The sequence below is a fragment of the Phyllobates terribilis genome, unplaced genomic scaffold (assembly GCF_046119375.1).
Source record: "Phyllobates terribilis strain yellow unplaced genomic scaffold, ASM4611937v1 Scaffold_40__1_contigs__length_11209783, whole genome shotgun sequence".
Taxonomy (NCBI): domain Eukaryota; kingdom Metazoa; phylum Chordata; class Amphibia; order Anura; family Dendrobatidae; genus Phyllobates; species Phyllobates terribilis.
In genome coordinates, this window is record NW_027362800.1 from 9,320,954 (window position 1) to 9,347,041 (window position 26,088).

Below are 26,088 nucleotides of genomic sequence, written 5' to 3' on the forward strand. Positions count from 1 at the left end.
AAGAAGACATGCTGTCAACCTCTAGATCCCTCACATGCCTGCACTTTTCGGCTTGCTGCTGCTGCAATCCACGCGTTTTAGATCTGCATAACTCCACCTCTTTTAGCACAGTACCCTCAACCCCCGGCTGTTCCCACCCGCCTCAACACCGTTGGAAGGGAGGAGAGCCAATTAAGGCGGGGGGGGGTGGAACGAGCAGCTGTCTACCCTTAGCAGGAGGGTTGCTGATTAATTACCTCTCCTGCTGCTGCTGCTGCTGGCTGTCCAGCAGCAGACTGAAGGTGGCTGCTGCTGTGCGCAGGTATATAAAGGCTCAGAGCCTATTATGACACGCGCAGCCAGCGTTCCATTGCCACATTCCGTCTACTGCAGGCGGGATACCTGGATGGCTGAATGTCACTGAGAAGCTCACAGAGACCGCCATAAGCAACAGTTTAAAAGAATGCCACAGACTAATCAACCAAACTTTTTGGGTTGGTTTCTCTTTTATAGTCTGCAGGCATTAAATGAAAGAAGTCAGTGTTCCAGCAGAGGGAGACAACGTTTCAGAAAAGGCATTGTAGCAAACCAAAAAAGAAATTTTAAGCGCAGCAGAGTAACCAGCTCACATACCTGTTAGCTCAGGTGAGTTTAAAAGGCTGCTGTTGATAACAAGGGCATTTGCTAAATAGATGGTGTGTGTGCAACAATATACTGAAAGGTCAATTATATTGTGCAGCTTATCTCACCACCTGTAGTTATTTAGGTGAAAGCTCCAAAATGCTTGCCTAATATGTCTGTTTATCCAAAAGGAAGTATAGAGGGAGAGCTAGATAGATAGCATTGCATTACATTACATTACATGGCAATGCAATGCACAGTTGCTGAAGTTGAACCAAAATGAGCTTGTCATCTGGCTTCTGCAACTTTTAACATGAAAAATCCAATGAGGAGAAGAAAAGCAAAGCCAAAGAGTCCATCCCAAAATCCGACAAACAAGCAAAATGAACAAAAAGCATTGAATTCAATTCTTTCTGATTTTAGAAACTGCATTAAAGAAGGGGTGCACCGGTCCTGGAGATACTGCAATACCAGGTCAATGCGTGGAGTGGACAGAGCAAGCTCTTTTTCCATCTCCCTGTTCTAAAAATCCATTTAATATATGGTCCCCAGATAGGGGACGTATCAGATATTAAACTGATAAGAACAGATACTACACTTGATCTTAGCCAAAAGGCCGAGAAGCGATAACCAGAATTGGTTTCCGACTACGGTGCCACCCAAGGATTCTGAAAAGTCCATTTGTGGAGATGGCCACCTGGACTCCCGTTAAGAAGACATGCTGTCAACCTCTGGATCCCTCACATGCCTGCACTTTTCGGCTTGCTGCTGCTGCAATCCACGCGTTTTAGATCTGCATAACTCCACCTCTTTTAGCACAGTACCCTCAACCCCCGGCTGTTCCCACCCGCCTCAACACCGTTGGAAGGGAGGAGAACCAATTAAGGCGGGGGGGGGGTGGAACGAGCAGCTGTCTACCCTTAGCAGGAGGGTTGCTGATTAATTACCTCTCCTGCTGCTGCTGCTGCTGGCTGTCCAGCAGCAGACTGAAGGTGGCTGCTGCTGTGCGCAGGTATATAAAGGCTCAGAGCCTATTATGACACGCGCAGCCAGCGTTCCATTGCCACATTCCGTCTACTGCAGGCGGGATACCTGGATGGCTGAATGTCACTGAGAAGCTCACAGAGACCGCCATAAGCAACAGTTTAAAAGAATGCCACAGACTAATCAACCAAACTTTTTGGGTTGGTTTCTCTTTTATAGTCTGCAGGCATTAAATGAAAGAAGTCAGTGTTCCAGCAGAGGGAGACAACGTTTCAGAAAAGGCATTGTAGCAAACCAAAAAAGAAATTTTAAGCGCAGCAGAGTAACCAGCTCACATACCTGTTAGCTCAGGTGAGTTTAAAAGGCTGCTGTTGATAACAAGGGCATTTGCTAAATAGATGGTGTGTGTGCAACAATATACTGAAAGGTCAATTATATTGTGCAGCTTATCTCACCACCTGTAGTTATTTAGGTGAAAGCTCCAAAATGCTTGCCTAATATGTCTGTTTATCCAAAAGGAAGTATAGAGGGAGAGCTAGATAGATAGCATTGCATTACATTACATTACATGGCAATGCAAAGCACAGTTGCTGAAGTTGAACCAAAATGAGCTTGTCATCTGGCTTCTGCAACTTTTAACATGAAAAATCCAATGAGGAGAAGAAAAGCAAAGCCAAAGAGTCCATCCCAAAATCCGACAAACAAGCAAAATGAACAAAAAGCATTGAATTCAATTCTTTCTGATTTTAGAAACTGCATTAAAGAAGGGGTGCACCGGTCCTGGAGATACTGCAATACCAGGTCAATGCGTGGAGTGGACAGAGCAAGCTCTTTTTCCATCTCCCTGTTGTAAAAATCCATTTAATATATGGTCCCCAGATAGGGGACGTATCAGATATTAAACTGATAAGAACAGATTTTTTTTTTTATCGAAAGCCCGAATTCGTGTACAAAACCCGAGTGCGCTTAAAAAAGTGACAAGTGCCACAAAAAAAGTGCACTAGGATGCTGGTCTTCTTGAAACCCTCTCCAAAAGGAGAAGGGTCCCCCAAACCATTCCCCGTCCCTCCGAGCCAGAAGGCCACAGCGAGGAACAGGGACAAATAGCCACCTCCAGCCGGAGCCAGAGGCGACCCAATCTTACCCCCAATACCTGCCCGAGTTCTCACCCGAGCAAGGCACTGGGAGCCAAAGACTGTGCTCCCCTCCCGGAAGAGGGGAGCCAACAACGCTCTCCTCCCGAAAGAGGAGAGCCAGGGGGGTTCAGGGGGGAGCGGAACCTGATGGCCACACACTCCCCCCCTAGACCTGCCAAGAGAGGAACCCGTAAGGGAACCGCATCCCGACAAAATCCTAGTAAGGACGTGGACACACGTGAAAAAGTGGACACACAGTGACAAAAAAAAATTTAAATAAATAGTGAAGGTTTCACAGTATAATACTGCCCGGACCTTCGACCGGGAATTGAAAAATTCCCCATCCTAAGGCCAGAAGGCCCGGAATAAGGGTGTGTGTGAAGAAAGAAATATTGAAGTGCTAGTGCAAATGTGCCATAAACTCAAGTGGGGTTCCCAATCCCAGTGAGTTAAGGCACCCCAGGGTCACCACTCCTGGGGCACTTCACACTTCGGGCTTTCGATCTTCCCCGGCCCAATGGCGTCGATCCTGGGGGGCCATGCTTTCCACCAGATGACTATATTAGCCACCTGGCGTACTAACAAGCGCCTAAACCCCAGTGTGCATAATGTATCAATCTACTAGGGCGGCCAACATCCAAAACCACCTTTTCAAAAGATACTACACTTGATCTTAGCCAAAAGGCCGAGAAGCGATAACCAGAATTGGTTTCCGACTACGGTGCCACCCAAGGATTCTGAAAAGTCCATTTGTGGAGATGGCCACCTGGACTCCCGTTAAGAAGACATGCTGTCAACCTCTAGATCCCTCACATGCCTGCACTTTTCGGCTTGCTGCTGCTGCAATCCACGCGTTTTAGATCTGCATAACTCCACCTCTTTTAGCACAGTACCCTCAACCCCCGGCTGTTCCCACCCGCCTCAACACCGTTGGAAGGGAGGAGAACCAATTAAGGCGGGGGGGGGGTGGAACGAGCAGCTGTCTACCCTTAGCAGGAGGGTTGCTGATTAATTACCTCTCCTGCTGCTGCTGCTGCTGGCTGTCCAGCAGCAGACTGAAGGTGGCTGCTGCTGTGCGCAGGTATATAAAGGCTCAGAGCCTATTATGACACGCGCAGCCAGCGTTCCATTGCCACATTCCGTCTACTGCAGGCGGGATACCTGGATGGCTGAATGTCACTGAGAAGCTCACAGAGACCGCCATAAGCAACAGTTTAAAAGAATGCCACAGACTAATCAACCAAACTTTTTAGGTTGGTTTCTCTTTTATAGTCTGCAGGCATTAAATGAAAGAAGTCAGTGTTCCAGCAGAGGGAGACAACGTTTCAGAAAAGGCATTGTAGCAAACCAAAAAAGAAATTTTAAGCGCAGCAGAGTAACCAGCTCACATACCTGTTAGCTCAGGTGAGTTTAAAAGGCTGCTGTTGATAACAAGGGCATTTGCTAAATAGATGGTGTGTGTGCAACAATATACTGAAAGGTCAATTATATTGTGCAGCTTATCTCACCACCTGTAGTTATTTAGGTGAAAGCTCCAAAATGCTTGCCTAATATGTCTGTTTATCCAAAAGGAAGTATAGAGGGAGAGCTAGATACATAGCATTGCATTACATTACATTACATGGCAATGCAATGCACAGTTGCTGAAGTTGAACCAAAATGAGCGTGTCATCTGGCTTCTGCAACTTTTAACATGAAAAATCCAATGAGGAGAAGAAAAGCAAAGCCAAAGAGTCCATCCCAAAATCTGACAAACAAGCAAAATGAACAAAAAGCATTGAATTCAATTCTTTCTGATTTTAGAAACTGCATTAAAGAAGGGGTGCAGCGGTCCTGGAGATACTGCAATACCAGGTCAATGCGTGGAGTGGACAGAGCAAGCTCTTTTTCCATCTCCCTGTTCTAAAAATCCATTTAATATATGGTCCCCAGATAGGGGACGTATCAGATATTAAACTGATAAGAACAGATACTACACTTGATCTTAGCCAAAAGGCCGAGAAGCGATAACCAGAATTGGTTTCCGACTACGGTGCCACCCAAGGATTCTGAAAAGTCCATTTGTGGAGATGGCCACCTGGACTCCCGTTAAGAAGACATGCTGTCAACCTCTAGATCCCTCACATGCCTGCACTTTTCGGCTTGCTGCTGCTGCAATCCACGCGTTTTAGATCTGCATAACTCCACCTCTTTTAGCACAGTACCCTCAACCCCCGGCTGTTCCCACCCGCCTCAACACCGTTGGAAGGGAGGAGAACCAATTAAGGCGGGGGGGGGTGGAACGAGCAGCTGTCTACCCTTAGCAGGAGGGTTGCTGATTAATTACCTCTCCTGCTGCTGCTGCTGCTGGCTGTCCAGCAGCAGACTGAAGGTGGCTGCTGCTGTGCGCAGGTATATAAAGGCTCAGAGCCTATTATGACACGCGCAGCCAGCGTTCCATTGCCACATTCCGTCTACTGCAGGCGGGATACCTGGATGGCTGAATGTCACTGAGAAGCTCACAGAGACCGCCATAAGCAACAGTTTAAAAGAATGCCACAGACTAATCAACCAAACTTTTTGGGTTGGTTTCTCTTTTATAGTCTGCAGGCATTAAATGAAAGAAGTCAGTGTTCCAGCAGAGGGAGACAACGTTTCAGAAAAGGCATTGTAGCAAACCAAAAAAGAAATTTTAAGCGCAGCAGAGTAACCAGCTCACATACCTGTTAGATCAGGTGAGTTTAAAAGGCTGCTGTTGATAACAAGGGCATTTGCTAAATAGATGGTGTGTGTGCAACAATATACTGAAAGGTCAATTATATTGTGCAGCTTATCTCACCACCTGTAGTTATTTAGGTGAAAGCTCCAAAATGCTTGCCTAATATGTCTGTTTATCCAAAAGGAAGTATAGAGGGAGAGCTAGATAGATAGCATTGCATTACATTACATTACATGGCAATGCAATGCACAGTTGCTGAAGTTGAACCAAAATGAGCTTGTCATCTGGCTTCTGCAACTTTTAACATGAAAAATCCAATGAGGAGAAGAAAAGCAAAGCCAAAGAGTCCATCCCAAAATCCGACAAACAAGCAAAATGAACAAAAAGCATTGAATTCAATTCTTTCTGATTTTAGAAACTGCATTAAAGAAGGGGTGCACCGGTCCTGGAGATACTGCAATACCAGGTCAATGCGTGGAGTGGACAGAGCAAGCTCTTTTTCCATCTCCCTGTTCTAAAAATCCATTTAATATATGGTCCCCAGATAGGGGACGTATCAGATATTAAACTGATAAGAACAGATACTACACTTGATCTTAGCCAAAAGGCCGAGAAGCGATAACCAGAATTGGTTTCCGACTACGGTGCCACCCAAGGATTCTGAAAAGTCCATTTGTGGAGATGGCCACCTGGACTCCCGTTAAGAAGACATGCTGTCAACCTCTAGATCCCTCACATGCCTGCACTTTTCGGCTTGCTGCTGCTGCAATCCACGCGTTTTAGATCTGCATAACTCCACCTCTTTTAGCACAGTACCCTCAACCCCCGGCTGTTCCCACCCGCCTCAACACCGTTGGAAGGGAGGAGAACCAATTAAGGCGGGGGGGGGGGTGGAACGAGCAGCTGTCTACCCTTAGCAGGAGGGTTGCTGATTAATTACCTCTCCTGCTGCTGCTGCTGCTGGCTGTCCAGCAGCAGACTGAAGGTGGCTGCTGCTGTGCGCAGGTATATAAAGGCTCAGAGCCTATTATGACACGCGCAGCCAGCGTTCCATTGCCACATTCCGTCTACTGCAGGCGGGATACCTGGATGGCTGAATGTCACTGAGAAGCTCACAGAGACCGCCATAAGCAACAGTTTAAAAGAATGCCACAGACTAATCAACCAAACTTTTTGGGTTGGTTTCTCTTTTATAGTCTGCAGGCATTAAATGAAAGAAGTCAGTGTTCCAGCAGAGGGAGACAACGTTTCAGAAAAGGCATTGTAGCAAACCAAAAAAGAAATTTTAAGCGCAGCAGAGTAACCAGCTCACATACCTGTTAGCTCAGGTGAGTTTAAAAGGCTGCTGTTGATAACAAGGGCATTTGCTAAATAGATGGTGTGTGTGCAACAATATACTGAAAGGTCAATTATATTGTGCAGCTTATCTCACCACCTGTAGTTATTTAGGTGAAAGCTCCAAAATGCTTGCCTAATATGTCTGTTTATCCAAAAGGAAGTATAGAGGGAGAGCTAGATAGATAGCATTGCATTACATTACATTACATGGCAATGCAATGCACAGTTGCTGAAGTTGAACCAAAATGAGCTTGTCATCTGGCTTCTGCAACTTTTAACATGAAAAATCCAATGAGGAGAAGAAAAGCAAAGCCAAAGAGTCCATCCCAAAATCCGACAAACAAGCAAAATGAACAAAAAGCATTGAATTCAATTCTTTCTGATTTTAGAAACTGCATTAAAGAAGGGGTGCACCGGTCCTGGAGATACTGCAATACCAGGTCAATGCGTGGAGTGGACAGAGCAAGCTCTTTTTCCATCTCCCTGTTCTAAAAATCCATTTAATATATGGTCCCCAGATAGGGGACGTATCAGATATTAAACTGATAAGAACAGATACTACACTTGATCTTAGCCAAAAGGCCGAGAAGCGATAACCAGAATTGGTTTCCGACTACGGTGCCACCCAAGGATTCTGAAAAGTCCATTTGTGGAGATGGCCACCTGGACTCCCGTTAAGAAGACATGCTGTCAACCTCTAGATCCCTCACATGCCTGCACTTTTCGGCTTGCTGCTGCTGCAATCCACGCGTTTTAGATCTGCATAACTCCACCTCTTTTAGCACAGTACCCTCAACCCCCGGCTGTTCCCACCCGCCTCAACACCGTTGGAAGGGAGGAGAACCAATTAAGGCGGGGGGGGGGCTGGAACGAGCAGCTGTCTACCCTTAGCAGGAGGGTTGCTGATTAATTACCTCTCCTGCTGCTGCTGCTGCTGCTGGCTGTCCAGCAGCAGACTGAAGGTGGCTGCTGCTGTGCGCAGGTATATAAAGGCTCAGAGCCTATTATGACACGCGCAGCCAGCGTTCCATTGCCACATTCCGTCTACTGCAGGCGGGATACCTGGATGGCTGAATGTCACTGAGAAGCTCACAGAGACCGCCATAAGCAACAGTTTAAAAGAATGCCACAGACTAATCAACCAAACTTTTTGGGTTGGTTTCTCTTTTATAGTCTGCAGGCATTAAATGAAAGAAGTCAGTGTTCCAGCAGAGGGAGACAACGTTTCAGAAAAGGCATTGTAGCAAACCAAAAAAGAAATTTTAAGCGCAGCAGAGTAACCAGCTCACATACCTGTTAGCTCAGGTGAGTTTAAAAGGCTGCTGTTGATAACAAGGGCATTTGCTAAATAGATGGTGTGTGTGCAACAATATACTGAAAGGTCAATTATATTGTGCAGCTTATCTCACCACCTGTAGTTATTTAGGTGAAAGCTCCAAAATGCTTGCCTAATATGTCTGTTTATCCAAAAGGAAGTATAGAGGGAGAGCTAGATAGATAGCATTGCATTACATTACATTACATGGCAATGCAATGCACAGTTGCTGAAGTTGAACCAAAATGAGCTTGTCATCTGGCTTCTGCAACTTTTAACATGAAAAATCCAATGAGGAGAAGAAAAGCAAAGCCAAAGAGTCCATCCCAAAATCCGACAAACAAGCAAAATGAACAAAAAGCATTGAATTCAATTCTTTCTGATTTTAGAAACTGCATTAAAGAAGGGGTGCACCGGTCCTGGAGATACTGCAATACCAGGTCAATGCGTGGAGTGGACAGAGCAAGCTCTTTTTCCATCTCCCTGTTCTAAAAATCCATTTAATATATGGTCCCCAGATAGGGGACGTATCAGATATTAAACTGATAAGAACAGATACTACACTTGATCTTAGCCAAAAGGCCGAGAAGCGATAACCAGAATTGGTTTCCGACTACGGTGCCACCCAAGGATTCTGAAAAGTCCATTTGTGGAGATGGCCACCTGGACTCCCGTTAAGAAGACATGCTGTCAACCTCTAGATCCCTCACATGCCTGCACTTTTCGGCTTGCTGCTGCTGCAATCCACGCGTTTTAGATCTGCATAACTCCACCTCTTTTAGCACAGTACCCTCAACCCCCGGCTGTTCCCACCCGCCTCAACACCGTTGGAAGGGAGGAGAACCAATTAAGGCGGGGGGGGGGGTGGAACGAGCAGCTGTCTACCCTTAGCAGGAGGGTTGCTGATTAATTACCTCTCCTGCTGCTGCTGCTGCTGGCTGTCCAGCAGCAGACTGAAGGTGGCTGCTGCTGTGCGCAGGTATATAAAGGCTCAGAGCCTATTATGACACGCGCAGCCAGCGTTCCATTGCCACATTCCGTCTACTGCAGGCGGGATACCTGGATGGCTGAATGTCACTGAGAAGCTCACAGAGACCGCCATAAGCAACAGTTTAAAAGAATGCCACAGACTAATCAACCAAACTTTTTGGGTTAGTTTCTCTTTTATAGTCTGCAGGCATTAAATGAAAGAAGTCAGTGTTCCAGCAGAGGGAGACAACGTTTCAGAAAAGGCATTGTAGCAAACCAAAAAAGAAATTTTAAGCGCAGCAGAGTAACCAGCTCACATACCTGTTAGCTCAGGTGAGTTTAAAAGGCTGCTGTTGATAACAAGGGCATTTGCTAAATAGATGGTGTGTGTGCAACAATATACTGAAAGGTCAATTATATTGTGCAGCTTATCTCACCACCTGTAGTTATTTAGGTGAAAGCTCCAAAATGCTTGCCTAATATGTCTGTTTATCCAAAAGGAAGTATAGAGGGAGAGCTAGATAGATAGCATTGCATTACATTACATTACATGGCAATGCAATGCACAGTTGCTGAAGTTGAACCAAAATGAGCTTGTCATCTGGCTTCTGCAACTTTTAACATGAAAAATCCAATGAGGAGAAGAAAAGCAAAGCCAAAGAGTCCATCCCAAAATCCGACAAACAAGCAAAATGAACAAAAAGCATTGAATTCAATTCTTTCTGATTTTAGAAACTGCATTAAAGAAGGGGTGCACCGGTCCTGGAGATACTGCAATACCAGGTCAATGCGTGGAGTGGACAGAGCAAGCTCTTTTTCCATCTCCCTGTTCTAAAAATCCATTTAATATATGGTCCCCAGATAGGGGACGTATCAGATATTAAACTGATAAGAACAGATACTACACTTGATCTTAGCCAAAAGGCCGAGAAGCGATAACCAGAATTGGTTTCCGACTACGGTGCCACCCAAGGATTCTGAAAAGTCCATTTGTGGAGATGGCCACCTGGACTCCCGTTAAGAAGACATGCTGTCAACCTCTAGATCCCTCACATGCCTGCACTTTTCGGCTTGCTGCTGCTGCAATCCACGCGTTTTAGATCTGCATAACTCCACCTCTTTTAGAACAGTACCCTCAACCCCCGGCTGTTCCCACCCGCCTCAACACCGTTGGAAGGGAGGAGAACCAATTAAGGCAGCTGTCTACCCTTAGCAGGAGGGTTGCTGATTAATTACCTCTCCTGCTGCTGCTGCTGCTGGCTGTCCAGCAGCAGACTGAAGGTGGCTGCTGCTGTGCGCAGGTATATAAAGGCTCAGAGCCTATTATGACACGCGCAGCCAGCGTTCCATTGCCACATTCCGTCTACTGCAGGCGGGATACCTGGATGGCTGAATGTCACTGAGAAGCTCACAGAGACCGCCATAAGCAACAGTTTAAAAGAATGCCACAGACTAATCAACCAAACTTTTTGGGTTGGTTTCTCTTTTATAGTCTGCAGGCATTAAATGAAAGAAGTCAGTGTTCCAGCAGAGGGAGACAACGTTTCAGAAAAGGCATTGTAGCAAACCAAAAAAGAAATTTTAAGCGCAGCAGAGTAACCAGCTCACATACCTGTTAGCTCAGGTGAGTTTAAAAGGCTGCTGTTGATAACAAGGGCATTTGCTAAATAGATGGTGTGTGTGCAACAATATACTGAAAGGTCAATTATATTGCGCAGCTTATCTCACCACCTGTAGTTATTTAGGTGAAAGCTCCAAAATGCTTGCCTAATATGTCTGTTTATCCAAAAGGAAGTATAGAGGGAGAGCTAGATAGATAGCATTGCATTACATTACATTACATGGCAATGCAATGCACAGTTGCTGAAGTTGAACCAAAATGAGCTTGTCATCTGGCTTCTGCAACTTTTAACATGAAAAATCCAATGAGGAGAAGAAAAGCAAAGCCAAAGAGTCCATCCCAACCTCCGACAAACAAGCAAAATGAACAAAAAGCATTGAATTCAATTCTTTCTGATTTTAGAAACTGCATTAAAGAAGGGGTGCACCGGTCCTGGAGATACTGCAATACCAGGTCAATGCGTGGAGTGGACAGAGCAAGCTCTTTTTCCATCTCCCTGTTCTAAAAATCCATTTAATATATGGTCCCCAGATAGGGGACGTATCAGATATTAAACTGATAAGAACAGATACTACACTTGATCTTAGCCAAAAGGCCGAGAAGCGATAACCAGAATTGGTTTCCGACTACGGTGCCACCCAAGGATTCTGAAAAGTCCATTTGTGGAGATGGCCACCTGGACTCCCGTTAAGAAGACATGCTGTCAACCTCTAGATCCCTCACATGCCTGCACTTTTCGGCTTGCTGCTGCTGCAATCCACGCGTTTTAGATCTGCATAACTCCACCTCTTTTAGCACAGTACCCTCAACCCCCGGCTGTTCCCACCCGCCTCAACACCGTTGGAAGGGAGGAGAACCAATTAAGGCGGGGGGGGGGGGTGGAACGAGCAGCTGTCTACCCTTAGCAGGAGGGTTGCTGATTAATTACCTCTCCTGCTGCTGCTGCTGCTGGCTGTCCAGCAGCAGACTGAAGGTGGCTGCTGCTGTGCGCAGGTATATAAAGGCTCAGAGCCTATTATGACACGCGCAGCCAGCGTTCCATTGCCACATTCCGTCTACTGCAGGCGGGATACCTGGATGGCTGAATGTCACTGAGAAGCTCACAGAGACCGCCATAAGCAACAGTTTAAAAGAATGCCACAGACTAATCAACCAAACTTTTTGGGTTGGTTTCTCTTTTATAGTCTGCAGGCATTAAATGAAAGAAGTCAGTGTTCCAGCAGAGGGAGACAACGTTTCAGAAAAGGCATTGTAGCAAACCAAAAAAGAAATTTTAAGCGCAGCAGAGTAACCAGCTCACATACCTGTTAGCTCAGGTGAGTTTAAAAGGCTGCTGTTGATAACAAGGGCATTTGCTAAATAGATGGTGTGTGTGCAACAATATACTGAAAGGTCAATTATATTGTGCAGCTTATCTCACCACCTGTAGTTATTTAGGTGAAAGCTCCAAAATGCTTGCCTAATATGTCTGTTTATCCAAAAGGAAGTATAGAGGGAGAGCTAGATAGATAGCATTGCATTACATTACATTACATGGCAATGCAATGCACAGTTGCTGAAGTTGAACCAAAATGAGCTTGTCATCTGGCTTCTGCAACTTTTAACATGAAAAATCCAATGAGGAGAAGAAAAGCAAAGCCAAAGAGTCCATCCCAAAATCCGACAAACAAGGAAAATGAACAAAAAGCATTGAATCCAATTCTTTCTGATTTTAGAAACTGCATTAAAGAAGGGGTGCACCGGTCCTGGAGATACTGCAATACCAGGTCAATGCGTGGAGTGGACAGAGCAAGCTCTTTTTCCATCTCCCTGTTCTAAAAATCCATTTAATATATGGTCCCCAGATAGGGGACGTATCAGATATTAAACTGATAAGAACAGATACTACACTTGATCTTAGCCAAAAGCCCGAGAAGCGATAACCAGAATTGGTTTCCGACTACGGTGCCACCCAAGGATTCTGAAAAGTCCATTTGTGGAGATGGCCACCTGGACTCCCGTTAAGAAGACATGCTGTCAACCTCTAGATCCCTCACATGCCTGCACTTTTCGGCTTGCTGCTGCTGCAATCCACGCGTTTTAGATCTGCATAACTCCACCTCTTTTAGCACAGTACCCTCAACCCCCGGCTGTTCCCACCCGCCTCAACACCGTTGGAAGGGAGGAGAACCAATTAAGGCGGGGGGGGGGGTGGAACGAGCAGCTGTCTACCCTTAGCAGGAGGGTTGCTGATTAATTACCTCTCCTGCTGCTGCTGTTGCTGGCTGTCCAGCAGCAGACTGAAGGTGGCTGCTGCTGTGCGCAGGTATATAAAGGCTCAGAGCCTATTATGACACGCGCAGCCAGCGTTCCATTGCCACATTCCGTCTACTGCAGGCGGGATACCTGGATGGCTGAATGTCACTGAGAAGCTCACAGAGACCGCCATAAGCAACAGTTTAAAAGAATGCCACAGACTAATCAACCAAACTTTTTGGGTTGGTTTCTCTTTTATAGTCTGCAGGCATTAAATGAAAGAAGTCAGTGTTCCAGCAGAGGGAGACAACGTTTCAGAAAAGGCATTGTAGCAAACCAAAAAAGAAATTTTAAGCGCAGCAGAGTAACCAGCTCACATACCTGTTAGCTCAGGTGAGTTTAAAAGGCTGCTGTTGATAACAAGGGCATTTGCTAAATAGATGGTGTGTGTGCAACAATATACTGAAAGGTCAATTATATTGTGCAGCTTATCTCACCACCTGTAGTTATTTAGGTGAAAGCTCCAAAATGCTTGCCTAATATGTCTGTTTATCCAAAAGGAAGTATAGAGGGAGAGCTAGATAGATAGCATTGCATTACATTACATTACATGGCAATGCAATGCAGAGTTGCTGAAGTTGAACCAAAATGAGCTTGTCATCTGGCTTCTGCAACTTTTAACATGAAAAATCCAATGAGGAGAAGAAAAGCAAAGCCAAAGAGTCCATCCCAAAATCCGACAAACAAGCAAAATGAACAAAAAGCATTGAATTCAATTCTTTCTGATTTTAGAAACTGCATTAAAGAAGGGGTGCACCGGTCCTGGAGATACTGCAATACCAGGTCAATGCGTGGAGTGGACAGAGCAAGCTCTTTTTCCATCTCCCTGTTCTAAAAATCCATTTAATATATGGTCCCCAGATAGGGGACGTATCAGATATTAAACTGATAAGAACAGATACTACACTTGATCTTAGCCAAAAGGCCGAGAAGCGATAACCAGAATTGGTTTCCGACTACGGTGCCACCCAAGGATTCTGAAAAGTCCATTTGTGGAGATGGCCACCTGGACTCCCGTTAAGAAGACATGCTGTCAACCTCTAGATCCCTCACATGCCTGCACTTTTCGGCTTGCTGCTGCTGCAATCCACGCGTTTTAGATCTGCATAACTCCACCTCTTTTAGCACAGTACCCTCAACCCCCGGCTGTTCCCACCCGCCTCAACACCGTTGGAAGGGAGGAGAACCAATTAAGGCGGGGGGGGGGGTGGAACGAGCAGCTGTCTACCCTTAGCAGGAGGGTTGCTGATTAATTACCTCTCCTGCTGCTGCTGCTGGCTGTCCAGCAGCAGACTGAAGGTGGCTGCTGTGCGCAGGTATATAAAGGCTCAGAGCCTATTATGACATGCGCAGCCAGCGTTCCATTGCCACATTCCGTCTACTGCAGGCGGGATACCTGGATGGCTGAATGTCACTGAGAAGCTCACAGAGACCGCCATAAGCAACAGTTTAAAAGAATGCCACAGACTAATCAACCAAACTTTTTGGGTTGGTTTCTCTTTTATAGTCTGCAGGCATTAAATGAAAGAAGTCAGTGTTCCAGCAGAGGGAGACAACGTTTCAGAAAAGGCATTGTAGCAAACCAAAAAAGAAATTTTAAGCGCAGCAGAGTAACCAGCTCACATACCTGTTAGCTCAGGTGAGTTTAAAAGGCTGCTGTTGATAACAAGGGCATTTGCTAAATAGATGGTGTGTGTGCAACAATATACTGAAAGGTCAATTATATTGTGCAGCTTATCTCACCACCTGTAGTTATTTAGGTGAAAGCTCCAAAATGCTTGCCTAATATGTCTGTTTATCCAAAAGGAAGTATAGAGGGAGAGCTAGATAGATAGCATTGCATTACATTACATTACATGGCAATGCAATGCACAGTTGCTGAAGTTGAACCAAAATGAGCTTGTCATCTGGCTTCTGCAACTTTTAACATGAAAAATCCAATGAGGAGAAGAAAAGCAAAGCCAAAGAGTCCATCCCAAAATCCGACAAACAAGCAAAATGAACAAAAAGCATTGAATTCAATTCTTTCTGATTTTAGAAACTGCATTAAAGAAGGGGTGCACCGGTCCTGGAGATACTGCAATACCAGGTCAATGCGTGGAGTGGACAGAGCAAGCTCTTTTTCCATCTCCCTGTTCTAAAAATCCATTTAATATATGGTCCCCAGATAGGGGACGTATCAGATATTAAACTGATAAGAACAGATACTACACTTGATCTTAGCCAAAAGGCCGAGAAGCGATAACCAGAATTGGTTTCCGACTACGGTGCCACCCAAGGATTCTGAAAAGTCCATTTGTGGAGATGGCCACCTGGACTCCCGTTAAGAAGACATGCTGTCAACCTCTAGATCCCTCACATGCCTGCACTTTTCGGCTTGCTGCTGCTGCAATCCACGCGTTTTAGATCTGCATAACTCCACCTCTTTTAGCACAGTACCCTCAACCCCCGGCTGATCCCACCCGCCTCAACACCGTTGGAAGGGAGGAGAACCAATTAAGGCGGGGGGGGGGGGGTGGAACGAGCAGCTGTCTACCCTTAGCAGGAGGGTTGCTGATTAATTACCTCTCCTGCTGCTGCTGCTGCTGGCTGTCCAGCAGCAGACTGAAGGTGGCTGCTGCTGTGCGCAGGTATATAAAGGCTCAGAGCCTATTATGACACGCGCAGCCAGCGTTCCATTGCCACATTCCGTCTACTGCAGGCGGGATACCTGGATGGCTGAATGTCACTGAGAAGCTCACAGAGACCGCCATAAGCAACAGTTTAAAAGAATGCCACAGACTAATCAACCAAACTTTTTGGGTTGGTTTCTCTTTTATAGTCTGCAGGCATTAAATGAAAGAAGTCAGTGTTCCAGCAGAGGGAGACAACGTTTCAGAAAAGGCATTGTAGCAAACCAAAAAAGAAATTTTAAGCGCAGCAGAGTAACCAGCTCACATACCTGTTAGCTCAGGTGAGTTTAAAAGGCTGCTGTTGATAACAAGGGCATTTGCTAAATAGATGGTGTGTGTGCAACAATATACTGAAAGGTCAATTATATTGTGCAGCTTATCTCACCACCTGTAGTTATTTAGGTGAAAGCTCCAAAATGCTTGCCTAATATGTCTGTTTATCCAAAAGGAAGTATAGAGGGAGAGCTAGATAGATAGCATTGCATTACATTACATTACATGGCAATGCAATGCACAGTTGCTGAAGTTGAACCAAAATGAGCTTGTCATCTGGCTTCTGCAACTTTTAACATGAAAAATCCAATGAGGAGAAGAAAAGCAAAGCCAAAGAGTCCATCCCAAAATCCGACAAACAAGCAAAATGAACATAAAGCATTGAATTCAATTCTTTCTGATTTTAGAAACTGCATTAAAGAAGGGGTGCACCGGTCCTGGAGATACTGCAATACCAGGTCAATGCGTGGAGTGGACAGAGCAAGCTCTTTTTCCATCTCCCTGTTCTAAAAATCCATTTAATATATGGTCCCCAGATAGGGGACGTATCAGATATTAAACTGATAAGAACAGATACTACACTTGATCTTAGCCAAAAGGCCGAGAAGCGATAACCAGAATTGGTTTCCGACTACGGTGCCACCCAAGGATTCTGAAAAGTCCATTTGTGGAGATGGCCACCTGGACTCCCGTTAAGAAGACATGCTGTCAACCTCTAGATCCCTCACATGCCTGCACTTTTCGGCTTGCTGCTGCTGCAATCCACGCGTTTTAGATCTGCATAACTCCACCTCTTTTAGCACAGTACCCTCAACCCCCGGCTGTTCCCACCCGCCTCAACACCGTTGGAAGGGAGGAGAACCAATTAAGGCGGGGGGGGGGGTGGAACGAGCAGCTGTCTACCCTTAGCAGGAGGGTTGCTGATTAATTACCTCTCCTGCTGCTGCTGCTGCTGGCTGTCCAGCAGCAGACTGAAGGTGGCTGCTGCTGTGCGCAGGTATATAAAGGCTCAGAGCCTATTATGACACGTGCAGCCAGCGTTCCATTGCCACATTCCGTCTACTGCAGGCGGGATACCTGGATGGCTGAATGTCACTGAGAAGCTCACAGAGACCGCCATAAGCAACAGTTTAAAAGAATGCCACAGACTAATCAACCAAACTTTTTGGGTTGGTTTCTCTTTTATAGTCTGCAGGCATTAAATGGAAGAAGTCAGTGTTCCAGCAGAGGGAGACAACGTTTCAGAAAAGGCATTGTAGCAAACCAAAAAAGAAATTTTAAGCGCAGCAGAGTAACCAGCTCACATACCTGTTAGCTCAGGTGAGTTTAAAAGGCTGCTGTTGATAACAAGGGCATTTGCTAAATAGATGGTGTGTGTGCAACAATATACTGAAAGGTCAATTATATTGTGCAGCTTATCTCACCACCTGTAGTTATTTAGGTGAAAGCTCCAAAATGCTTGCCTAATATGTCTGTTTATCCAAAAGGAAGTATAGAGGGAGAGCTAGATAGATAGCATTGCATTACATTACATTACATGGCAATGCAATGCACAGTTGCTGAAGTTGAACCAAAATGAGCTTGTCATCTGGCTTCTGCAACTTTTAACATGAAAAATCCAATGAGGAGAAGAAAAGCAAAGCCAAAGAGTCCATCCCAAAATCCGACAAACAAGCAAAATGAACAAAAAGCATTGAATTCAATTCTTTCTGATTTTAGAAACTGCATTAAAGAAGGGGTGCACCGGTCCTGGAGATACTGCAATACCAGGTCAATGCGTGGAGTGGACAGAGCAAGCTCTTTTTCCATCTCCCTGTTCTAAAAATCCATTTAATATATGGTCCCCAGATAGGGGACGTATCAGATATTAAACTGATAAGAACAGATACTACACTTGATCTTAGCCAAAAGGCCGAGAAGCGATAACCAGAATTGGTTTCCGACTACGGTGCCACCCAAGGATTCTGAAAAGTCCATTTGTGGAGATGGCCACCTGGACTCCCGTTAAGAAGACATGCTGTCAACCTCTAGATCCCTCACATGCCTGCACTTTTCGGCTTGCTGCTGCTGCAATCCACGCGTTTTAGATCTGCATAACTCCACCTCTTTTAGCACAGTACCCTCAACCCCCGGCTGTTCCCACCCGCCTCAACACCGTTGGAAGGGAGGAGAACCAATTAAGGCGGGGGGGGGGGGGGGTGGAACGAGCAGCTGTCTATCCTTAGCAGGAGGGTTGCTGATTAATTACCTCTCCTGCTGCTGCTGCTGCTGGCTGTCCAGCAGCAGACTGAAGGTGGCTGCTGCTGTGCGCAGGTATATAAAGGCTCAGAGCCTATTATGACACGCGCAGCCAGCGTTCCATTGCCACATTCCGTCTACTGCAGGCGGGATACCTGGATGGCTGAATGTCACTGAGAAGCTCACAGAGACCGCCATAAGCAACAGTTTAAAAGAATGCCACAGACTAATCAACCAAACTTTTTGGGTTGGTTTCTCTTTTATAGTCTGCAGGCATTAAATGAAAGAAGTCAGTGTTCCAGCAGAGGGAGACAACGTTTCAGAAAAGGCATTGTAGCAAACCAAAAAAGAAATTTTAAGCGCAGCAGAGTAACCAGCTCACATACCTGTTAGCTCAGGTGAGTTTAAAAGGCTGCTGTTGATAACAAGGGCATTTGCTAAATAGATGGTGTGTGTGCAACAATATACTGAAAGGTCAATTATATTGTGCAGCTTATCTCACCACCTGTAGTTATTTAGGTGAAAGCTCCAAAATGCTTGCCTAATATGTCTGTTTATCCAAAAGGAAGTATAGAGGGAGAGCTAGATAGATAGCATTGCATTACATTACATTACATGGCAATGCAATGCACAGTTGCTGAAGTTGAACCAAAATGAGCTTGTCATCTGGCTTCTGCAACTTTTAACATGAAAAATCCAATGAGGAGAAGAAAAGCAAAGCCAAAGAGTCCATCCCAAAATCCGACAAACAAGCAAAATGAACATAAAGCATTGAATTCAATTCTTTCTGATTTTAGAAACTGCATTAAAGAAGGGGTGCACCGGTCCTGGAGATACTGCAATACCAGGTCAATGCGTGGAGTGGACAGAGCAAGCTCTTTTTCCATCTCCCTGTTCTAAAAATCCATTTAATATATGGTCCCCAGATAGGGGACGTATCAGATATTAAACTGATAAGAACAGATACTACACTTGATCTTAGCCAAAAGGCCGAGAAGCGATAACCAGAATTGGTTTCCGACTACGGTGCCACCCAAGGATTCTGAAAAGTCCATTTGTGGAGATGGCCACCTGGACTCCCGTTAAGAAGACATGCTGTCAACCTCTAGATCCCTCACATGCCTGCACTTTTCGGCTTGCTGCTGCTGCAATCCACGCGTTTTAGATCTGCATAACTCCACCTCTTTTAGCACAGTACCCTCAACCCCCGGCTGTTCCCACCCGCCTCAACACCGTTGGAAGGGAGGAGAACCAATTAAGGCGGGGGGGGGGGTGGAACGAGCAGCTGTCTACCCTTAGCAGGAGGGTTGCTGATTAATTACCTCTCCTGCTGCTGCTGCTGCTGGCTGTCCAGCAGCAGACTGAAGGTGGCTGCTGCTGTGCGCAGGTATATAAAGGCTCAGAGCCTATTATGACACGCGCAGCCAGCGTTCCATTGCCACATTCCGTCTACTGCAGGCGGGATACCTGGATGGCTGAATGTCACTGAGAAGCTCACAGAGACCGCCATAAGCAACAGTTTAAAAGAATGCCACAGACTAATCAACCAAACTTTTTGGGTTGGTTTCTCTTTTATAGTCTGCAGGCATTAAATGAAAGAAGTCAGTGTTCCAGCAGAGGGAGACAACGTTTCAGAAAAGGCATTGTAGCAAACCAAAAAAGAAATTTTAAGCGCAGCAGAGTAACCATCTCACATACCTGTTAGCTCAGGTGAGTTTAAAAGGCTGCTGTTGATAACAAGGGCATTTGCTAAATAGATGGTGTGTGTGCAACAATATACTGAAAGGTCAATTATATTGTGCAGCTTATCTCACCACCTGTAGTTATTTAGGTGAAAGCTCCAAAATGCTTGCCTAATATGTCTGTTTATCCAAAAGGAAGTATAGAGGGAGAGCTAGATAGATAGCATTGCATTACATTACATTACATGGCAATGCAATGCACAGTTGCTGAAGTTGAACCAAAATGAGCTTGTCATCTGGCTTCTGCAACTTTTAACATGAAAAATCCAATGAGGAGAAGAAAAGCAAAGCCAAAGAGTCCATCCCAAAATCCGACAAACAAGCAAAATGAACAAAAAGCATTGAATTCAATTCTTTCTGATTTTAGAAACTGCATTAAAGAAGGGGTGCACCGGTCCTGGAGATACTGCAATACCAGGTCAATGCGTGGAGTGGACAGAGCAAGCTCTTTTTCCATCTCCCTGTTCTAAAAATCCATTTAATATATGGTCCCCAGATAGGGGACGTATCAGATATTAAACTGATAAGAACAGATACTACACTTGATCTTAGCCAAAAGGCCGAGAAGCGATAACCAGAATTGGTTTCCGACTACGGTGCCACCCAAGGATTCTGAAAAGTCCATTTGTGGAGATGGCCACCTGGACTCCCGTTAAGAAGACATGCTGTCAACCTCTAGATCCCTCACATGCCTGCACTTTTCGGCTTGCTGCTGCTGCAATCCACGCGTTTTAGATCTGCATAACTCCACCTCTTTTAGCACAGTACCCTCAACCCCCGGCTGTTCCCACCCGCCTCAACACCGTTGGAAGGGAGGAGAACCAATTAAGGCGGGGGGGGGGGTGGAACGAGCAGCTGTCTACCCTTAGCAGGAGAGTTGCTGATTAATTACCTCTCCTGCTGCTGCTGCTGCTGGCTGTCCAGCAGCAGACTGAAGGTGGCTGCTGCTGTGCGCAGGTATATAAAGGCTCAGAGCCTATTATGACACGCGCAGCCAGCGTTCCATTGCCACATTCCGTCTACTGCAGGCGGGATACCTGGATGGCTGAATGTCACTGAGAAGCTCACAGAGACCGCCATAAGCAACAGTTTAAAAGAATGCCACAGACTAATCAACCAAACTTTTTGGGTTGGTTTCTCTTTTATAGTCTGCAGGCATTAAATGAAAGAAGTCAGTGTTCCAGCAGAGGGAGACAACGTTTCAGAAAAGGCATTGTAGCAAACCAAAAAAGAAATTTTAAGCGCAGCAGAGTAACCATCTCACATACCTGTTAGCTCAGGTGAGTTTAAAAGGCTGCTGTTGATAACAAGGGCATTTGCTAAATAGATGGTGTGTGTGCAACAATATACTGAAAGGTCAATTATATTGTGCAGCTTATCTCACCACCTGTAGTTATTTAGGTGAAAGCTCCAAAATGCTTGCCTAATATGTCTGTTTATCCAAAAGGAAGTATAGAGGGAGAGCTAGATAGATAGCATTGCATTACATTACATTACATGGCAATGCAATGCACAGTTGCTGAAGTTGAACCAAAATGAGCTTGTCATCTGGCTTCTGCAACTTTTAACATGAAAAATCCAATGAGGAGAAGAAAAGCAAAGCCAAAGAGTCCATCCCAAAATCCGACAAACAAGCAAAATGAACAAAAAGCATTGAATTCAATTCTTTCTGATTTTAGAAACTGCATTAAAGAAGGGGTGCACCGGTCCTGGAGATACTGCAATACCAGGTCAATGCGTGGAGTGGACAGAGCAAGCTCTTTTTCCATCTCCCTGTTCTAAAAATCCATTTAATATATGGTCCCCAGATAGGGGACGTATCAGATATTAAACTGATAAGAACAGATACTACACTTGATCTTAGCCAAAAGGCCGAGAAGCGATAACCAGAATTGGTTTCCGACTACGGTGCCACCCAAGGATTCTGAAAAGTCCATTTGTGGAGATGGCCACCTGGACTCCCGTTAAGAAGACATGCTGTCAACCTCTAGATCCCTCACATGCCTGCACTTTTCGGCTTGCTGCTGCTGCAATCCACGCGTTTTAGATCTGCATAACTCCACCTCTTTTAGCACAGTACCCTCAACCCCCGGCTGTTCCCACCCGCCTCAACACCGTTGGAAGGGAGGAGAACCAATTAAGGCGGGGGGGGGGGTGGAACGAGCAGCTGTCTACCCTTAGCAGGAGAGTTGCTGATTAATTACCTCTCCTGCTGCTGCTGCTGCTGGCTGTCCAGCAGCAGACTGAAGGTGGCTGCTGCTGTGCGCAGGTATATAAAGGCTCAGAGCCTATTATGACACGCGCAGCCAGCGTTCCATTGCCACATTCCGTCTACTGCAGGCGGGATACCTGGATGGCTGAATGTCACTGAGAAGCTCACAGAGACCGCCATAAGCAACAGTTTAAAAGAATGCCACAGACTAATCAACCAAACTTTTTGGGTTGGTTTCTCTTTTATAGTCTGCAGGCATTAAATGGAAGAAGTCAGTGTTCCAGCAGAGGGAGACAACGTTTCAGAAAAGGTATTGTAGCAAACCAAAAAAGAAATTTTAAGCGCAGCAGAGTAACCAGCTCACATACCTGTTAGCTCAGGTGAGTTTAAAAGGCTGCTGTTGATAACAAGGGCATTTGCTAAATAGATGGTGTGTGTGCAACAATATACTGAAAGGTCAATTATATTGTGCAGCTTATCTCACCACCTGTAGTTATTTAGGTGAAAGCTCCAAAATGCTTGCCTAATATGTCTGTTTATCCAAAAGGAAGTATAGAGGGAGAGCTAGATAGATAGCATTGCATTACATTACATTACATGGCAATGCAATGCACAGTTGCTGAAGTTGAACCAAAATGAGCTTGTCATCTGGCTTCTGCAACTTTTAACATGAAAAATCCAATGAGGAGAAGAAAAGCAAAGCCAAAGAGTCCATCCCAAAATCCGACAAACCAGCAAAATGAACAAAAAGCATTGAATTCAATTCTTTCTGATTTTAGAAACTGCATTAAAGAAGGGGTGCACCGGTCCTGGAGATACTGCAATACCAGGTCAATGCGTGGAGTGGACAGAGCAAGCTCTTTTTCCATCTCCCTGTTCTAAAAATCCATTTAATATATGGTCCCCAGATAGGGGACGTATCAGATATTAAACTGATAAGAACAGATACTACACTTGATCTTAGCCAAAAGACCGAGAAGCGATAACCAGAATTGGTTTCCGACTACGGTGCCACCCAAGGATTCTGAAAAGTCCATTTGTGGAGATGGCCACCTGGACTCCCGTTAAGAAGACATGCTGTCAACCTCTACATCCCTCACATGCCTGCACTTTTCGGCTTGCTGCTGCTGCAATCCACGCGTTTTAGATCTGCATAACTCCACCTCTTTTAGCACAGTACCCTCAACCCCCGGCTGTTCCCACCCGCCTCAACACCGTTGGAAGGGAGGAGAACCAATTAAGGCGGGGGGGGGGGGGGGTGGAACGAGCAGCTATCTACCCTTAGCAGGAGGGTTGCTGATTAATTACCTCTCCTGCTGCTGCTGCTGCTGGCTGTCCAGCAGCAGACTGAAGGTGGCTGCTGCTGTGCGCAGGTATATAAAGGCTCAGAGCCTATTATGACACGCGCAGCCAGCGTTCCATTGCCACATTCCATCTACTGCAGGCGGGATACCTGGATGGCTGAATGTCACTGAGAAGCTCACAGAGACCGCCATAAGCAACAGTTTAAAAGAATGCCACAGACTAATCAACCAAACTTTTTGGGTTGGTTTCTCTTTTATAGTCTGCAGGCATTAAATGAAAGAAGTCAGTGTTCCAGCAGAGGGAGACAACGTTTCAGAAAAGGCATTGTAGCAAACCAAAAAAGAAATTTTAAGCGCAGCAGAGTAACCAGCTCACATACCTGTTAGCTCAGGTGAGTTTAAAAGGCTGCTGTTGATAACAAGGGCATTTGCTAAATAGATGGTGTGTGTGCAACAATATACTGAAAGGTCAATTATATTGTGCAGCTTATCTCACCACCTGTAGTTATTTAGGTGAAAGCTCCAAAATGCTTGCCTAATATGTCTGTTTATCCAAAAGGAAGTATAGAGGGAGAGCTAGATAGATAGCATTGCATTACATTACATTACATGGCAATGCAATGCACAGTTGCTGAAGTTGAACCAAAATGAGCTTGTCATCTGGCTTCTGCAACTTTTAACATGAAAAATCCAATGAGGAGAAGAAAAGCAAAGCCAAAGAGTCCATCCCAAAATCCGACAAACAAGCAAAATGAACAAAAAGCATTGAATTCAATTCTTTCTGATTTTAGAAACTGCATTAAAGAAGGGGTGCACCGGTCCTGGAGATACTGCAATACCAGGTCAATGCGTGGAGTGGACAGAGCAAGCTCTTTTTCCATCTCCCTGTTCTAAAAATCCATTTAATATATGGTCCCCAGATAGGGGACGTATCAGATATTAAACTGATAAGAACAGATACTACACTTGATCTTAGCCAAAAGGCCGAGAAGCGATAACCAGAATTGGTTTCCGACTACGGTGCCACCCAAGGATTCTGAAAAGTCCATTTGTGGAGATGGCCACCTGGACTCCCGTTAAGAAGACATGCTGTCAACCTCTAGATCCCTCACATGCCTGCACTTTTCGGCTTGCTGCTGCTGCAATCCACGCGTTTTAGATCTGCATAACTCCACCTCTTTTAGCACAGTACCCTCAACCCCCGGCTGTTCCCACCCGCCTCAACACCATTGGAAGGGAGGAGAACCAATTAAGGCGGGGGGGGGGTGGAACGAGCAGCTGTCTACCCTTAGCAGGAGGGTTGCTGATTAATTACCTCTCCTGCTGCTGCTGCTGCTGGCTGTCCAGCAGCAGACTGAAGGTGGCTGCTGCTGTGCGCAGGTATATAAAGGCTCAGAGCCTATTATGACACGCGCAGCCAGCGTTCCATTGCCACATTCCGTCTACTGCAGGCGGGATACCTGGATGGCTGAATGTCACTGAGAAGCTCACAGAGACCGCCATAAGCAACAGTTTAAAAGAATGCCACAGACTAATCAACCAAACTTTTTGGGTTGGTTTCTCTTTTATAGTCTGCAGGCATTAAATGAAAGAAGTCAGTGTTCCAGCAGAGGGAGACAACGTTTCAGAAAAGGCATTGTAGCAAACCAAAAAAGAAATTTTAAGCGCAGCAGAGTAACCAGCTCACATACCTGTTAGCTCAGGTGAGTTTAAAAGGCTGCTGTTGATAACAAGGGCATTTGCTAAATAGATGGTGTGTGTGCAACAATATACTGAAAGGTCAATTATATTGTGCAGCTTATCTCACCACCTGTAGTTATTTAGGTGAAAGCTCCAAAATGCTTGCCTAATATGTCTGTTTATCCAAAAGGAAGTATAGAGGGAGAGCTAGATAGATAGCATTGCATTACATTACATTACATGGCAATGCAATGCACAGTTGCTGAAGTTGAACCAAAATGAGCTTGTCATCTGGCTTCTGCAACTTTTAACATGAAAAATCCAATGAGGAGAAGAAAAGCAAAGCCAAAGAGTCCATCCCAAAATCCGACAAACTAGCAAAATGAACAAAAAGCATTGAATTCAATTCTTTCTGATTTTAGAAACTGCATTAAAGAAGGGGTGCACCGGTCCTGGAGATACTGCAATACCAGGTCAATGCGTGGAGTGGACAGAGCAAGCTCTTTTTCCATCTCCCTGTTCTAAAAATCCATTTAATATATGGTCCCCAGATAGGGGACGTATCAGATATTAAACTGATAAGAACAGATTTTTTTTTTTTTTTTTTTTTTCCATCGAAAGCCCGAATTCGTGTACAAAACTCGAGTGCGCTTAAAATAGTGACAAGTGCCACAAAAAAAGTGCACTAGGATGCTGGTCTTCTTGAAACCCTCTCCAAAAGGAGAAGGGTCCCCCAAACCATTCCCCGTCCCTCCGAGCCAGAAGGCCACAGCGAGGAACAGGGACAAATAGCCACCTCCAGCCGAAGCCAGAGGCGACCCAATCTTACCCCCAGCACCTGCCCGAGTTCTAACCCGAGCAAGGCACTGGGAGCCAAAGACTGTGCTCCCCTCCCGGAAGAGGGGAGCCAACAACGCTCTCCTCCCGAAAGAGGAGAGCCAGGGGGGTTCAGGGGGGAGCGGAACCTGATGGCCACACACTCCCCCCCTAGACCTGCCAAGAGAGGAACCC

The 26,088-nt window shown here is 45.5% G+C and overlaps 19 non-coding genes and 1 pseudogene across 19 annotated transcripts; all 20 read right to left on the minus strand.

The window, feature by feature from the left end:
• Window positions 1–1,037: 1,037 nt before the first annotated feature.
• On the minus strand, window positions 1,038–1,228 carry LOC141190100 (U2 spliceosomal RNA). Its single transcript, XR_012264136.1, has one exon. It is a non-coding gene; the product is annotated as a U2 spliceosomal RNA (small nuclear RNA).
• Window positions 1,229–2,348: 1,120 nt separating this feature from the next.
• Window positions 2,349–2,531, minus strand: LOC141185750 (U2 spliceosomal RNA). The gene has a single exon (XR_012260376.1). It is a non-coding gene; the product is annotated as a U2 spliceosomal RNA (small nuclear RNA).
• Window positions 2,532–3,325: 794 nt separating this feature from the next.
• Window positions 3,326–3,417, minus strand: LOC141186161 (U2 spliceosomal RNA; annotated as a pseudogene).
• Window positions 3,418–4,537: 1,120 nt separating this feature from the next.
• On the minus strand, window positions 4,538–4,728 carry LOC141185098 (U2 spliceosomal RNA). The gene has a single exon (XR_012259792.1). It is a non-coding gene; the product is annotated as a U2 spliceosomal RNA (small nuclear RNA).
• A 1,119-nt stretch (window positions 4,729–5,847) lies between these two features.
• LOC141190101 (U2 spliceosomal RNA) lies at window positions 5,848–6,038 on the minus strand. The gene has a single exon (XR_012264137.1). It is a non-coding gene; the product is annotated as a U2 spliceosomal RNA (small nuclear RNA).
• A 1,121-nt stretch (window positions 6,039–7,159) lies between these two features.
• Window positions 7,160–7,350, minus strand: LOC141190102 (U2 spliceosomal RNA). The gene has a single exon (XR_012264138.1). It is a non-coding gene; the product is annotated as a U2 spliceosomal RNA (small nuclear RNA).
• A 1,124-nt stretch (window positions 7,351–8,474) lies between these two features.
• LOC141190103 (U2 spliceosomal RNA) lies at window positions 8,475–8,665 on the minus strand. The gene has a single exon (XR_012264139.1). It is a non-coding gene; the product is annotated as a U2 spliceosomal RNA (small nuclear RNA).
• Window positions 8,666–9,786: 1,121 nt separating this feature from the next.
• On the minus strand, window positions 9,787–9,977 carry LOC141190105 (U2 spliceosomal RNA). The gene has a single exon (XR_012264141.1). It is a non-coding gene; the product is annotated as a U2 spliceosomal RNA (small nuclear RNA).
• Window positions 9,978–11,077: 1,100 nt separating this feature from the next.
• Window positions 11,078–11,268, minus strand: LOC141190106 (U2 spliceosomal RNA). Its single transcript, XR_012264142.1, has one exon. It is a non-coding gene; the product is annotated as a U2 spliceosomal RNA (small nuclear RNA).
• Window positions 11,269–12,390: 1,122 nt separating this feature from the next.
• Window positions 12,391–12,581, minus strand: LOC141185521 (U2 spliceosomal RNA). The gene has a single exon (XR_012260176.1). It is a non-coding gene; the product is annotated as a U2 spliceosomal RNA (small nuclear RNA).
• Window positions 12,582–13,702: 1,121 nt separating this feature from the next.
• On the minus strand, window positions 13,703–13,893 carry LOC141190107 (U2 spliceosomal RNA). The gene has a single exon (XR_012264143.1). It is a non-coding gene; the product is annotated as a U2 spliceosomal RNA (small nuclear RNA).
• A 1,115-nt stretch (window positions 13,894–15,008) lies between these two features.
• Window positions 15,009–15,199, minus strand: LOC141190108 (U2 spliceosomal RNA). The gene has a single exon (XR_012264144.1). It is a non-coding gene; the product is annotated as a U2 spliceosomal RNA (small nuclear RNA).
• Window positions 15,200–16,322: 1,123 nt separating this feature from the next.
• On the minus strand, window positions 16,323–16,513 carry LOC141190109 (U2 spliceosomal RNA). The gene has a single exon (XR_012264145.1). It is a non-coding gene; the product is annotated as a U2 spliceosomal RNA (small nuclear RNA).
• Window positions 16,514–17,634: 1,121 nt separating this feature from the next.
• On the minus strand, window positions 17,635–17,825 carry LOC141190111 (U2 spliceosomal RNA). Its single transcript, XR_012264147.1, has one exon. It is a non-coding gene; the product is annotated as a U2 spliceosomal RNA (small nuclear RNA).
• Window positions 17,826–18,950: 1,125 nt separating this feature from the next.
• LOC141190113 (U2 spliceosomal RNA) lies at window positions 18,951–19,141 on the minus strand. The gene has a single exon (XR_012264148.1). It is a non-coding gene; the product is annotated as a U2 spliceosomal RNA (small nuclear RNA).
• Window positions 19,142–20,262: 1,121 nt separating this feature from the next.
• Window positions 20,263–20,453, minus strand: LOC141190114 (U2 spliceosomal RNA). The gene has a single exon (XR_012264149.1). It is a non-coding gene; the product is annotated as a U2 spliceosomal RNA (small nuclear RNA).
• Window positions 20,454–21,574: 1,121 nt separating this feature from the next.
• Window positions 21,575–21,765, minus strand: LOC141190115 (U2 spliceosomal RNA). The gene has a single exon (XR_012264150.1). It is a non-coding gene; the product is annotated as a U2 spliceosomal RNA (small nuclear RNA).
• Window positions 21,766–22,886: 1,121 nt separating this feature from the next.
• Window positions 22,887–23,077, minus strand: LOC141185069 (U2 spliceosomal RNA). The gene has a single exon (XR_012259765.1). It is a non-coding gene; the product is annotated as a U2 spliceosomal RNA (small nuclear RNA).
• A 1,125-nt stretch (window positions 23,078–24,202) lies between these two features.
• On the minus strand, window positions 24,203–24,393 carry LOC141190116 (U2 spliceosomal RNA). The gene has a single exon (XR_012264151.1). It is a non-coding gene; the product is annotated as a U2 spliceosomal RNA (small nuclear RNA).
• A 1,120-nt stretch (window positions 24,394–25,513) lies between these two features.
• LOC141185985 (U2 spliceosomal RNA) lies at window positions 25,514–25,704 on the minus strand. Its single transcript, XR_012260555.1, has one exon. It is a non-coding gene; the product is annotated as a U2 spliceosomal RNA (small nuclear RNA).
• Between the last annotated feature and the right edge of the window lie 384 nt (window positions 25,705–26,088).